Here is a 15,045-nt window from a genome sequence, read left to right as displayed (position 1 = left end):
TCAAAGAAAGAACACAAGAAACACATGCAAACACAGATACACACATTTGCACACACAGACGTCCCTTAAAGACACAAGGACAGAAATCACAATAGGTAAGCAAAATACCTGTGTGGAAAAAAAAAAAAAAGTCCAGACAAAGCACTATGAGACACAAACCCTCCAAAAGTATCATTGAGTACCATTTTGTGTTTGCCGTCTACTGCTAAGCATGGGGGCCGGCCCTAAAGTATATTTTGTACACCTAGTGAGACTTCGTTGGAGAAAATTATTTTTACTATGTGAGCAGCTATCAATTGGAGATAGATTCTGGGTTAGGGCCAGATGGTGGTGGTGCACGTTTTTAATCTCAGCACTCAGGAAGCAGAGGCAGGTGGATCTTTGTGAGGTCGAGGCCAGCCTGGTCTACAGGAGCTAATTTCAAAACAGGCTCTGAAGCCACAGAGAAACTCTGTCTCGAAAGACAAAACAAAACAATACAAAACAGACAAACAAACAAAAATTCTTGGTTAGGAATGAGGGTTTGTATCTACTTCCCTGTCAGCTGGGACTCCATCTGGCTCAGACCTGTTCAGGCCCTGTGCATAACACCTCAGTCTCTGTGAGTTCCCATGACCTGCTGTGCCTAGAAGGCGTTCTTTCTTCCAAGCCTTTCATCTCCTTTGGCTCTTACATTCCTTCCGCCTCTTCTGCAGAGTTCCCTGAGACCTGAGAGGAAGAATTTGATGGAAACATCCCATTTAGGTCTACACGTTCCAAAGTCTCTCACTCTGCACATTTTCCAGTGGTGAGTCTCTAGATTTGTTCCCATCTACTGCCAGGGGAAGCTTCTCTGATGATGGCTGAGCAGGAGGCTCATCTATAAAGCACAGCAGAATGTCATTAAGAATACCTTTATTGCTTGCTTGCTTTTTGCTCTTATCTTCCTGTCGTTTCTTCTTTCGTACAAATTCACTTGCCTGTCAACTTCTCACGCTATTTCTCCTTCCATTCTTAAGGCAATCACTCCAATCCTGAGGACACATCTGTTAGTCAGTGTTATCATCATTGTGACCTGACAGAAACATTTAAAGGGAAGGATTAGTTTCCTTCAGGGCTCCCGGAGTTTTTATTTTTTTCTGGCTGGGTTTGTTGCCTGTGCTCAGGTCGGGATGACAAAATGGGGACAGGGGTATGTCAAGGAAGAGGCTCTTGGTTGGTAGGAAGCAGAGTAAGCAGTGGAAGTGAGGGGTTGAGGAAAGTCTCCTCCCCAAATACACATCTCTCACAAACTGATCTCCTGAACCAGTCCAGCCTTCTAGTTACAACACTCTCCAGTAACCGATTCCAATATTAAAACATCCATAATTAGAATGTTCATTATGTCTGGGTCTTCATGAGCTAACAGTCCTTGAAAAACACCATTACAGACACAGTGAAAGGATCATTTTATTAATTTCCTGGGTGTTTCTTGATGTACTCAAGATTAAATATCATAATACCCCAGTAAATAAAGAAAATGTCTGTTCCAAGCTTTCTTTTGGGGGTCACCTACCAGCTCCCAAATCATGACACAGAGACCTCTTATTAGTTATGAATGCTTGGCCTAGATTAGGTTCCTCTCTGGCTAGCTATTTTAACTTAAACTAACCTGTTTCTCTTTATATATCTTTTGTCTCGAGTCTTTTTATCTTTCGTTTTTGTATGTTCTACTTTTCATGCTTCTTCAGTGTTTGTCTGTCTAGCCCCTCTCTTTTTCACTTATTGCTGCTCCTCCTTCTCTTGTTCCTCCCTCTAGAGCCTATATTTCTCCTCCTATTTATTCTCTCTGCCTACCAGCCCCAACTATCCTTCCTCTCTGCTTAGATATTGACCTTTCAGCTTTTTATTAGGAGAATCAGGTTCCTTAGGCAAGCAAGATGCAACAAATGCAACACATGTTTACATAATTAAACACACATATCGTTAAGCAAATGTAACGTACCTTTGCACAGTTAAAGTAATATTCTGAAACCTAAACAAATACAGCACATATTTACATCATTAAAATAATATTCCACACCAAATGTCTTTCCTGAGCTTTATACTATTACTGTTATAATAAGCAATAAATAGGTGCTACCTTATGGAGATGTCATGGGAACATGGTCCAGCAGCGAAACAGACAATACAGAATACAGCAGATGACTGTGATCTAGTCTTATCAAAGATAGTGATAAATATATGACAGATATTACGAATGCATAAATACAAAATGAATGGAGAGATGGATGGAAAGACAAGTAGGCAAAGGCTAATTGGTAAAGTGATCTATTTTGATACTCTGACATTCATTACCCCTTTCTGTGATTCAAAATACTAGTCCTCTTTTAGAAAAAAAAATAATATTTTAAAATTATCATAGTGATGGAATTGAACACAGAGCCTCATCCATGCTAAGCAATTGGTGTACCACTGAACTCCATGCCAACACACACACACCAGTGTTCTTTTTGCAATCTATCTTTACTCAATTACAGCCTTCTTAGATGATTCACTGAAGGCGCTAAGAACACACAGGTGATACGAATTATGCAAATCAGAATTTGACTACTAGTAATTAAGTTTGCTAAAATAAAATATTGCATAAGACATACTTACACTAAAAATTATTAGTTGTTTATCTGAAATTCAGATTTAACTGTGCTCCCTATATTTTTATTTGCTGAATATGCTAGCCCCACTAGCAATTAAAGTCACAGCCACTTGTCACAAAAAGAAACTGCTGGGATCCAACTAGTCATCAGCTGTGCTCCTTAAAGATCTATGCGCTCACTTTTATCCCTGAAATTCCCTACAACTGACTAGCTAAAAGGTTCATTACTGCTATTAGCAGTATTAAATTTAATTCCACTAACATCTAAAGGAGAGAGAGAGAGAGAGAGAAAGAGAGAGAGAGAGAGAGATCGATCATGATAGTTTCCCCAAAATCTTAAATCTTGCAGAATGGAGCTGCAGTACCCATGACAATAATTGGCTGGACAGGAATATTTCTTCATTTAGAGCAAACATAACATACTCATTTATATTATCTGCCAGGCTCTGGAGGTATTTGAATGAATGAGCCATGGTAAACAGAGGGCCTTTGTGCTCTCTGGGGTTTGTTGCTTGCCCAATTCAACTCAATTTAGCTTAACACAATGAATCATCTTAACACAATACAAATACTGATAAGAAGAAAGAAACAAGATATGGGCCACACTGTCAAAGAAGTTCACAGACTGATAAAGGGAAGAGGCATGTCAATGGGAAATATTATTGTTAATATTTTGAAAGCAGGTATGATTTGATGGCTACCCTTGGTTATCAACTTGACTACATCTAGAATTTTCTAAAACCCAAGAGGTTGGGTAGACCAGTTAGTGATTTTCTTAATTAAATCATGTGAAGTGGGAAGACCCATCTTTAATCTGGACCGTATCTTCTGTTGGCAGTCTATATAAAGGACATGGAAGAAGGAGGCATTTGCTCTTAGCCTGTTTGCTCTCACCTTGCTAGCAAGTCCATCCCTTCACCTGCATTAGAACCTACTTCTTTGGGATTTCAGTGTATACTGAAGACCAGCTGAGACATCCAGCCTTCTGGACCGAACAACTACTGGATTCTTGGACTTTCCTTTGGTAGACAACCATTGTTGGGCTATCTGATCCACAGCCTGAAAGCCACTTTCTCTCTCTCTCTCTCACTGTCTGTGTGTGCGCGTGTGTGTACTCTTTCTAACATTTATGTTCCTCTAGGGAATCATGAATATTTCATTAAACATAGGATTCCAGTCCATACTTCTGGAGAGGATAATTCTTTACTTTGAAGGAAAATTAAGAAAATATTACCAAAACAAGCACGTCAGGCAAATGGAAAAAGGCATAAAACACTAGGTAAGATGTGAAAAAGAGCACGTTCTATTTTAATAACAGACAGAACATTTCTAATACCACAATTCTATTTCTCTCTGATAATTTGTAACTCATGTTGACTGAAAACTCCAGTTTTCAGATCTGATGTCTGCCTTAACTGCTTGCATATGACTTTCCTTAGTCTTCCCCTCTTCCAGGATGTGCTTATTTGTGCTATCAACTTTAACTCTCCATGTGCCTCTGCTGTAGTCCCCACCCGAGAAGAGTGAAGCTTCCACTTAAAATAAAACCATTATGGTATCATGTCTAGGCCAATTTCTTTCAGAGAGCAAAAATCAAATAGTGAATCAAACGTCATTAATCCTTAACCCTCCCTTTGAAATCAGGTGAGAGAGCTTTGGTTCACATCTATCAATAGCAGATCTCTGAGATCATTTTTCATAGGTAGGCCCTGACCAAAAAGATATCACCATGAATTTTTTTTATTTTATTCTAAAATCGGCCATTTTGATAAATATTCTTTGGAAGTTATCACAAAGAAGATAAGTTGTCTTGTTCTTGCTGTACATAGAATGCTAAGAGAATCATTTGGTACATAGTTTAATGAATGATACAGGATCTCTCATATATGAAAATGTGTATTTGTACATTGATTTGCTGACTTAGAGTATCTATCGCTATGAAGAGTCACCATCACCATGACAGGTCTTATAAAGGAAACTTTTAATTGGGTAACTTACAGTTACTGAGGTTTAGTCCATTATCATCATAGCAGGATATGCAGAGGTATGCAGACAGACGTGGTGCTGGAGAAGATGCTGAGAGTTCTATATCTTGATTGTAGGCAATAGGAAGTGAACTGAACTAAAAATAGCTTGAGCATAGGAGAATTCAAAGGCCACCCCACAATGATACACTTCCTCCAACAGGATCAAACCTACTTCAACAAGGTCACTCCTCCTAATACGCTACTCCCTATGAGTTTATGGGGGCCAATTACATTTGAACTATGACACTTGTACACTTTTTGGATATTTACTTATTTATTTTGAGGTTCTGGGGTTGGACCCTCAGCCTTGCACATGCTAAGGTAAGTGCTCATCTCTGAGCTACAACATCATCCTAGGTTAGCTTGATTTAAAACACTCCTGCCTAATCATCACCTCACAAGTATAGAACAACTAATAATATCATCTTAATCTGTCAAAACAAACAAAAAGATAAAAACAAAACCACCTTAATTAGAGACCACAAATATTTCTTCTATGTCTAGACATGTCATTAACCCTAAGGAGGAATCTACTACTGTTATTCTGCCAGCATAATATTAAACCAACTCCAGTGACTTATCATAATATCAAAAGAGCAATGTATCCCTAAACTCTTAACTTTGAGTGATGTATTTGCAAAGACAAACAACTGTTCAAGTGGCAGAAAATGAGACTTCAGAATTCTTAGCCCTAAATGGAACACATATACTGTACCCTTCAGAGATCCTTGTGTAAGAAGGGACAGAAAGGATGTAGGAGCCAGAGATTGAGGATGACTATAAAGAAGCAATGTCTTCTAGGCACAGGAGGGCAGCTGCGCGTATAAATTCACAATGGTTGTGACAGCATCTTCAACATCTGTGTAAGCCCAAGCCAGACCAGTTCCCAGTAAGGAGATGGAAGCTGGACACAAAATTTTACTCCTTTACATGAAGCTATTGGCAATTTTAGAAATTTTAGCTGTTGGGGGTGGTACAGATAGTTTTCTCTAAGAGTGTAGCCTCTGGTAAATCAACCATTCTCCAGTGGATGACCAGACATCCAAGAATATTTGGGCAACACAAATTGGTGTTCATGAAGGAAATAAAGAATCACAGAGCTCGATATATAAGGAATGACATTTGACTCTAGAAAAGTTTTGGAAGAAAAAATATTACTAAAAACTATTTTGTAACTTTAATAAGTGACATATTCATGTGATGAGATCAGGGAAATACAAGTTAAAACTACTTTGAGATTTCATCTTACTCGAGTCAGAATGACTCGGATAAAGAAAACAAATAAGAAATACTGGTGAAAAAAGGAAGGGGAATAGAGAAAAATATATAGCTCAATAAAAACAATAAAAAATAAAGAGTGGTCAAGATTTGAAAAAGAGAAAACCTTGCTCTCTTTCTCAACCTGGCATAGTGCAACCTGGCATAGCGACTATGGAAATGTCTTCTAATTTCAAAATGTTTCTCAGCCTGTATGCGTGTCAACTTTCTTCCCTCTAAAATATTACATTGTGTATTGGATTTTGAAATGACTTTATTTATAATATTAATAAAAGAAGGTGAATTTCTATCATTTCCAAAATAAACAAGAGAATTGATGCACAGATTAGAGGCTTACTTTGAAAGCATTGGAAAGTTTCAGCAATGTCCCAGTCATCTTATACATTGTAGAGATCTCAGCAACTGTCTTTAAATGCTAAGATTTACAAAACTAGGTAAGCTGGGTTTGAATTAGTATTGCTTATCTGTTATTTCAGAAGAGAACAAGATAGGCATATTAGGACTTTAATGGAAATTACCTACCCACTTACTTCTCTAGTTTCTACCTATTTATATGCAGTTTTTTTCCAGAAAGGAATAAAGATATCTCACAACATTACACAAAGCACTTAGAAAGCATAAACACATGCAGCACAAAAGCAGGAACGGGGCATAAAAATGAAACTAGGAATGACAAGAAAATGCAAATCGTGACCCTTATAAGATTACTGTAACCCTGCCACAGTCTGGCTCAGAACATTCTACCAGGTTTACTAGAAAGTGTAAGCAACATCAGCTATTCCAAGAACATCACCCATTACATGGAAATAGCAATTTCTTAGGACAAGCACAGTCATTTGCTGCACAAAGATCGGGTAGGATATGCTCGATAATGCTCTTATAGCTTACTTCAATATAGGCTGATGTTTCCAGCAGATTACAATGTCATAAAGAGAAATTCGACAAGGAGGCAGTACTTCCTGGTGACTGGCCCCTTTGTATTTCCCATAAGTCACATCAGCACCAACGAATTCCAGCAGGCAGTGGCTGGAACAATGCTTTATGTAGGATATTTAGGCTAATCTTAGTTTCTAAATGATTTTTTTTGTTTTCTTTTTGTAATTTCAAATATAGAAAATTTTTAGGAAATTTTAAACAGCATCATCAAGAACTCTAAGTAAACTTAATTTGTTTTAACAAGCTTTTCTGTCTGGTGCTGTATAAAGAAAATTTAAAAGCTCAGACAGATCCCACCACCTCCTTTCTACTACAGAGCTCACTGTGGAGTGCACACTGTATTCACTGCAGTTTTTCAAGTATTTATGACAAAGATGCATAAAGGTCATATTGCTTGACAAAGTCTTAGTGACTAAGCAAACAGCAGCAGTGTGGGGTTTTTGGAGAAATGAAAATCTAAACTTTAAAAAATTATAATTGGTTCACATTGCACAAACAAAGTTAATAAGGACAATGATTTATTTTTAAAACCATTCATTGGGAGGAGTGTAACATTTTTGACAAATTTATTAAGCCTTTGTGTAATGGCCATGTACCAGTCACAGTCCTAAAGATTTCACAGATAAATATCACAAAAAACATCCTGCAATAATAGCTTTGGTGTGGACATTATCTTTCCTGTTTTTGCAGATAAATAATTTTGAGGTCCTATTGCGGCACTCACAAAACTTTTTCTAGTAAATACCAGGAAAGTAACTATTTTAGACTTTATGGGCAACTGAAACTCTCTCACAGACGCTCAGCTCAGCCGTTGTGAAAGCCGCCACGGGCCCCGCTTAAGCTAATGAATGTGGTTGTGATCCAGTAACGCTGTTCACAAAACAGATGGCAGGTCCTCAGGCCAGAGCTTGCTTACCTCTGAAAGCCATTCATAACTTGCTCGTGATCGTTCAGGCAAAAATAGGGGAATTTGGAGTCAAATTCAGATTTTCTGCTTTGAAGATTAATGTTCTTTCTATTTTCCCATAGCTTCTTTAGCATATTTGATATTCTACTCTGAAACAACTATTATTTCTGAGTTATACGGAAATAGTTGCTTTCAAATCTAGCCAAAATTATATATTACAAGATTATGGAAAAATTTTAGCCTAATCAAAGAAAAAGTTTATAATAGTTTTGTTTACTTTGTAATAAATGCAAATGTTTTTAATTCAATGGTAGCTTCTCCCCTTTAATTGAACAAATAGACAAATTAGGAATGTGTTCACTCAGCCAGCAGAGATTGATGAGAAGTTTGCACATATGTAGGAACTGCACTCAAATTCAGAAAAATACAAATGAACAAGACACAAACTTAGAAGGACAATAGTCAAGCCCCATTGCAGCACACACACAAACTCCCTGCAGTAATGTGCCTGAAAAATTAAGTCTGGTCCTGACCATCCCAACCAAGTAACAAAAACAGTCCCTCAAGGTATAAGAATAAAAGCAAGTAAACATTGTCTGAGCAAAACCTATCACCATTTGAATGCTAGAGCTAAATGTAATTCTGAAAATATAAATTTTAAGAATGCTTGAAGTTTAATAAAAATTATGAAGCAGGAAAACAAATAACACAACAGAAAAACACTAAGCAGAAATAGAATCGATATGAATCTATAAAAATAGATTCTATTTCTATTTAATAGATGCTATAAGAACAAAAGGATAGGGTCACTGACAAAGGCATTGATGCAGCTACTATAACAATGTCCTATTTTATGTGTTTAAGTGTAAGGGTGAAAACACTATGGTCACCTACACAAACCAGATGAAGAAATGAATAAAGTGAAACATATAAAATATACCCAGAAATAATTGGAGTTTAAAAACTGCATCAGGTAGGATTAAAAGAAGAAAAGAAAGAAAAAAAATACCAGTAGGTGTGGAAGCATCAGATAAATTATCAAAAATGATGAAGCAGTCATGGTGGCCCATAGGCCAGTATCAACACTGCTATTGAAACCCCAGAAAAAGAAAGGAAAAAAAAGATGGAGACAGGCAAAGTCCTTTTGAGAAATACACCCAGTATGTTTTATAGATTTGTACAAATTACAATTTACTCCCAATAAATGACCAAGCTCAATGGAGATTTTAAAGCACCTAATTAAAAATTGCTCAAAATAAGTATCTGTGTTGAAGTAGGATATCAAGGGAATGAGAACCCAGGAATTAGTACTGATTTAGGTAATGTGAAAGACAAATTTACTAACTCTATAACCCTTTTACTAAATAAATGGATGTTTAAAAATTTTTGCAGTGTTGTGTAGGATCAACAACCTACTGAAGTAAAATTGACTTTGAAGTAAGAGAAGAAAGACAAGCTTACCATTTTCAATTCCTATAAAAAAACTGAAATTGATAATATTATTTTAAGATAAAATGTACTAAAAAATAATAAATATTGTCACATGTACAGAGGCACATTTCAAAATCTTACAGGTGAAAGCAAAAACAGATCTCAAGTAAGATTAAAGTGGAATAGTCATCTCTAGAGAAGGAGAAAACAAAGAAGGCATGGGAAATGATCAGGTTAGATAAAGAATAACAAAATTAAATAAGATAAAAGCAATAAGTTCTAGTGTTTCACAGTATCTAATTTTGCTATAATTTACAACAATATATTACATGCTTCATTAAGATCTATGAGAGCAGTTTGAAGGTCCCAAACACAAAGAAACAACAGAGATAAAAATGTCTCAACCATTCAGCATTATAAGCATATATTGGAATACCTTGTTTTACCTCATAAATATGAAGCATAAACTTTAGAACCATAAAAGTTTTTGTTATTTAAAAATAAAGCACACGCTAAGCATATTGATGTTCATAGACCTTTGAAACAGAATAGTGGTAAAACTTAAGGAGATACAGCAAGCAACAATTAGGAATATCAGCAGTTGTCTCTTAGTTGTGTATTGACCAAGCAGCCAGAATCCTCAAGGGTACAGATTCGAGCATTGTCAGCCAACTTGTTGTATTTGATTTTTGCATTTTACCCAACAGCTACAGTTCACCATCTGATCACAAGTACACAGAAAACATCAAAGAGTACATACAGTCCATCACAAAGAAAGCCTTTAGAATTCTTCAAATGAAACTGAAATCCTGGATATTACCAAAGCACAACAGAGTTGAGCAACTGTCAATGATAGAAAGATACTTGATGTTGTTCTCATTGGTATACCAAGCAATTCTACTCCAAATAACACACATTTCAAAGGAGAAAATGGAAGTGAATTTATAATATGCTTTTAATTGGATGAAAAATGAATCCCAACATGAAATTTGAGGGGGTTCTAATAAGTCCATACTTGGAAAATTTGGAGCACTGAACATTTATTCAATAAATACCTATTGATAATTGGTGGCTTCTCTTCTTCGGTCCATGACATCTCTAGCCAATAGTTGTTGGTTAAATTTATAGTACAATGCATGAAGCTCCTTCCTATTAAGTAGGCCTTACGTTCAATTAGGCAGCTATTGGTTACCCCCAAGATAAAAGTGCACCATCGGGGATGTCTTGTCAAGCTAATCATGTTATGGTTGATGCGATTTATAGCTGAACACAGCTACTGATTGAGTTTTCTCCTTTGGTGGCCTGTGTTGCACTTCCAATAATACAAGAGCTAGTCCTCATGGAGGAGTCTTCCTGTTAGTATTATGTAGACTCTTTTTTCAGGTCCTGTGTCTGAAGTATGTATGTAGTGTCTTCAGCTATAGGGTCTTATCCTGGGAGGCAACCAAGGGCACTGTGAATAGCCTTTATATGCTGAGGAGTCTCCCTTCTAACAGCTCAAAGAGAGATTACCTATGCCTGGTACTGGGTATTTTGTTAAGTAGGCCATGGACCTGGGAGGAGCATAGTCATTCCATGAGTCATTATTCCATTTAATATGTGTATATGTTTATGTTATATATGTATTTTAAGTAAGATTATAAAATAATGTTTCCTTATGGCTTTTTAAAAAATCTTCAGTATTATTTAACTTTTATTTTTCCATTTCTATCTATATTACCCTCCCTTCACCCTCCATAGTTATAAAAGGAAACCAAATTAAACCTAGAGAGAAGTTTTGAAGATAAAGAGTAAAAACCAATTATCTGAACAGAACCTAAACATGAAGAGAAAATGTATCCTGAAAGTATAAATAAATTGTATAAAAAATGAATCATTGTCCATTAGAATGATCATAAAAAGGAACAATAAACAAAAAAAAGATACCTTGACTGTTGCTGGGTCCTAACAGCTCACTTGGACGAGGGGGTGAGAAGACGTGGTATCAACACCATAGACACTAAGTCAGGTAAAAGCCAAAAAGCAGATTCGTTTATTCAGCAGTAGGGAGAGCCTTACATACCCTCCTCCCAGCACCCAGGCTGCCTTTCTATCCTTTGACATTGCATGGTCGCCCCTCATTGGCCAGGCACTAATAGAACTTAGCACCTGTTGATAGGCCCTCAGACAGACTTCAGGTTGGCTCAGCGTTGGAGGCCTTATCTTCCTACACTTGACTACAGTTCTCCGCATACAAATCAACTAACAACATGTCATACTCTTAAATATAAAATGTAAAAATATAAAATTTCTCAAATTAAATGAGAGATACTTGTGAACTTTGACTACAACATTTTTAGCTAGAATAGAATCATGAAAGAGAAAAAATGGATTTTATCCGATTTTAGTTACAAATAGTGGTCCATGCTTATAAGCCTCACAAACAGGAGGCTGAGACAGTAAATTCAGTTCAAGGTCAAGGTCAGATTGGCTCTATAGTTGATTCTAAGCTAACCTGGTGTCTCAAAAATAAATAAATACTTCACAAAAGCCTAGGAATAACACATTAGAACATTAGGATGTTAAAGTCTTCATTAGTCTTTCAGTAAGCATAAGTCTACACAAAACACAACTGGAATGGCCATCGCTAAAGGCTGATAGTGCCTGGCTGTGTCAGAATGCCTAAGAGCTAAGATTCTCATGCGGTAATGACAGAGAAAATAGTTCTTCCATTTTAGAAAAGTCTAATATATGCCTCCCCTTTGGCTTCAATTCTAGCTGTATTTTCAGAAGAGAAAATAAAAGACATATGGATGAACAAAGACTCATATTTGAATACTCATTGCCATTTTATTGGTGAAGCCCCAAACTGGAAACAACCTAGCTTTCTTTTTTTAAATTGGCCAAGATATAAATCCCAAGCGGCCAAGCGAGTGTCACGCTTGTGATTATGGGATCTCCCAGCCCACACTTCACACTATAGCTAGATGGGACTTGAATAACAAAACAATAGATGTAGTTGAATGATAAGCTCAAGAAAGTTTTAGCCAGAATAAATAGGTATTTCCATTAATGGAAAAGATGTTCCAATCAGAGGAAAGTCTGTGAAAATGCATGTCACCAAAAAATATCAAAATAATAAAGAAACATCAGGAGTATGACAAGTCACAGAGACTCCAAACAGTCTGCCAAGAATGGAGAATGAGAGACTTAATAAGAGACAGAGATTACCAGTGCGATTCTGAGTCAAATGTGATGAACGCAATAATTTCACCTCATGAATTTGAGAATAAGTTACTTCCTTTTCCATAAGCTGGGTGAGAGTTCTCTAACATGTTGCATAATGTATAGATTTTAAATACTTAGTCACTTTCTCTAAATCATTGTGGGTTCCTGAAGGTATCACAATAAACACACCTATCCTTCTGAGTTTAAGCAAATATGATCATTTAAATCATAACTTCTCTAAGAGTTCCCCACTCTTAGTAGCTTGCTTCTAGTTGTCATGGTTGGAAAGCTCATAAAACCATCCTACAATTGAGAAATGGTATTAATCAGTCTTAAAATTAACATTTTGTTTTGTGTGTCTCTAGCAGTGGATTCTGAATGTTTCATTTTAATTAGAGATATTCAATTATAATAAATTTCTCTAATGATGATGTAAATAGGCAGAAATAAAAGCAGAAGGGATTAGAACAGAGAAAATAGATTTCTACAGGTCAGCCATGATTTAGCCTCTTGTCATTGCCCTTGGAATCCAACACATGGCCTAAAAGAAGGAAATAGGAACCACGTGTGATTAGTAACAACTGCATTTTGGAAGTCTTTAGAGGGGTCAGACATCTTTCCCATCTGAATATTTGAGAGTAACTGGATTGATTTCAGAATACTAGATCAAGAAACAATTAATCCTTCTGCATTGCTTCAATCACAGTGACCTCGTTCAGACACTCTTGAAAATCTGAAAGGAAAGAAGCCATCAAGCGGTAGCAATCCTTTGAACCTAAGTTCATGGCTTATTGGTTAGGATTTTTTTTCTACCTTTCAATCATAATTCTTAATTACTAGACCACTAACTCTGCCAGCTCTAAATTCTTACAACGCATGACTGGGATTAATCCTGAATGGTTTTTAAGAAATCACTGAAATTCAGATATTCTGGCAAGGTTTTTAATCACACAAGTGGCATTAGAAACAACCTATTTTAATAAAACTTACAAGCCTACATTTTTTTAATGTGTAGGCATCTACCTAAGGCTAGAACAGCACTTCCAAATTGATTATCTGGGTAGGTTCAGAGAGGCAAAGCATTTTTTGAAGACCTTTTTCCAATTGTAAAGAATATAATTTTGTTACAAATTTCATAAAAAAGGAAAGTCAAGAATTTATAAGAAATAACACAGGAAGTCCATGGAATAACTGTGTTTACTATTTATTAACTAACATCTATGCTTTTTGTTTGGTTTTAGATTTTTGTTGTTATTGTTCCATAGTTTTCTCCTTTAAATTAATTTTAGATTACATTATAATTGCAACATTTCTCTCTTCCCTTTCCTCTCCTTAAACCCTTCCATATAACCCTTCCTTTCTTCCTTTCTTTCTTTCTTTCTTTCTTTCTTTCTTTCTTTCTTTCTTTCTTTCTTTCTTTCTTTCTTTCAGATTAATGGTCTCTTATTGTTTACCTTCCCAGATCCACTCCCCTTTCCTATCCATCCAACTCTGTATCCTTTTCTTTTTTAACTTGGCCAACTCCAGTTTTTGATGCTCAAAATATTCTTGTCTGTGTGATCTTCCACTGGAGAGTGGCTGATATACCAGGGCTGCACTCTTGGAGAAGACTGACCCTTCCTTCCCCAGTAACTAACAATTGCCAACTGCTGTGTAGTTAGTGATAAGGTGTTGTGCCCAGTTATTTTCTCCGAGCTGGTCTGGCTTAGATCTGCACAGTAGTAATGTAGGCTGTTAGAACTGCTCTGCACTCATAGAGTTCACATGTCTAACTGTCCTACTGTGTCCCAGATAGGCTTGGTTTCATTCATCTAACATGTCAAGTTCTTACATTCTCCCTGGTGCCCCTTCCACAGTGATCTCTGAGCCTAGGTGGGGTAATAGATCAGAATATATACTCCCTTTAGGGCTGAGCATTCTACCGCCTCTTAATGTCTGCACTTTGGCAAGTTAAGATCAACATTAATCATATTCTACTGAAAATAGAGACTTCTTTTATGAAGGTTGAGAGAAGCATTGATCTATGGCTATAATGATAAAACTTTAGAAGTTGGTGTACTAGAAATTAGCCATTTAGCAGAACAATAGTAGTGGGTTCTTCCTTAGGTCTGTGACCTGACTAACCTAGATTCTTGACACAAAAATTGTGTCAGGTATGAGTGTCATCTTTTGAGTGGGGTTTAAATACCACCAGAAAGTGGCTTGTTACTCCCATCATGCTAATGCCATCATTATACTAGTGGGCATGTATTCTCGGTCATTTTTGCAACTGGAAGACTTCACAGCTAAGTAAGATTGGCAATTACTTTTCTTCTCCTATAGCTTTACACTGAAACCTGCTATCAGTACCAAAGCTAGCTAGTAGAAAAGATACTTCCAAATACATTCTAGTGATTTATCAGGTTCTATGACTCAAATATGTGGTGTCTTCAACAATGAAGTCTTACCATCAAGTTAGAGAGGGTAACAAAGAGCAATAGCAGTGTCCTGAAATGTTTGAGGACATATGGGACATCACTGTTCAACATCCTCAAAAGATATGAACCATTCCTGACTACAGGCTTTGCATTCATTCGCCTATTGTGACTAGTAGGGTTATTAGCAAGTTAAAATTACTGGCTCTCTGTGTGTGTGTGTGTCTGTCT

This window comes from Microtus ochrogaster, unplaced genomic scaffold (genome assembly GCF_000317375.1).
Source record: "Microtus ochrogaster isolate Prairie Vole_2 unplaced genomic scaffold, MicOch1.0 UNK19, whole genome shotgun sequence".
Taxonomy (NCBI): Eukaryota; Metazoa; Chordata; class Mammalia; order Rodentia; family Cricetidae; genus Microtus; species Microtus ochrogaster.
This window is presented reverse-complemented; position numbering follows the sequence as displayed.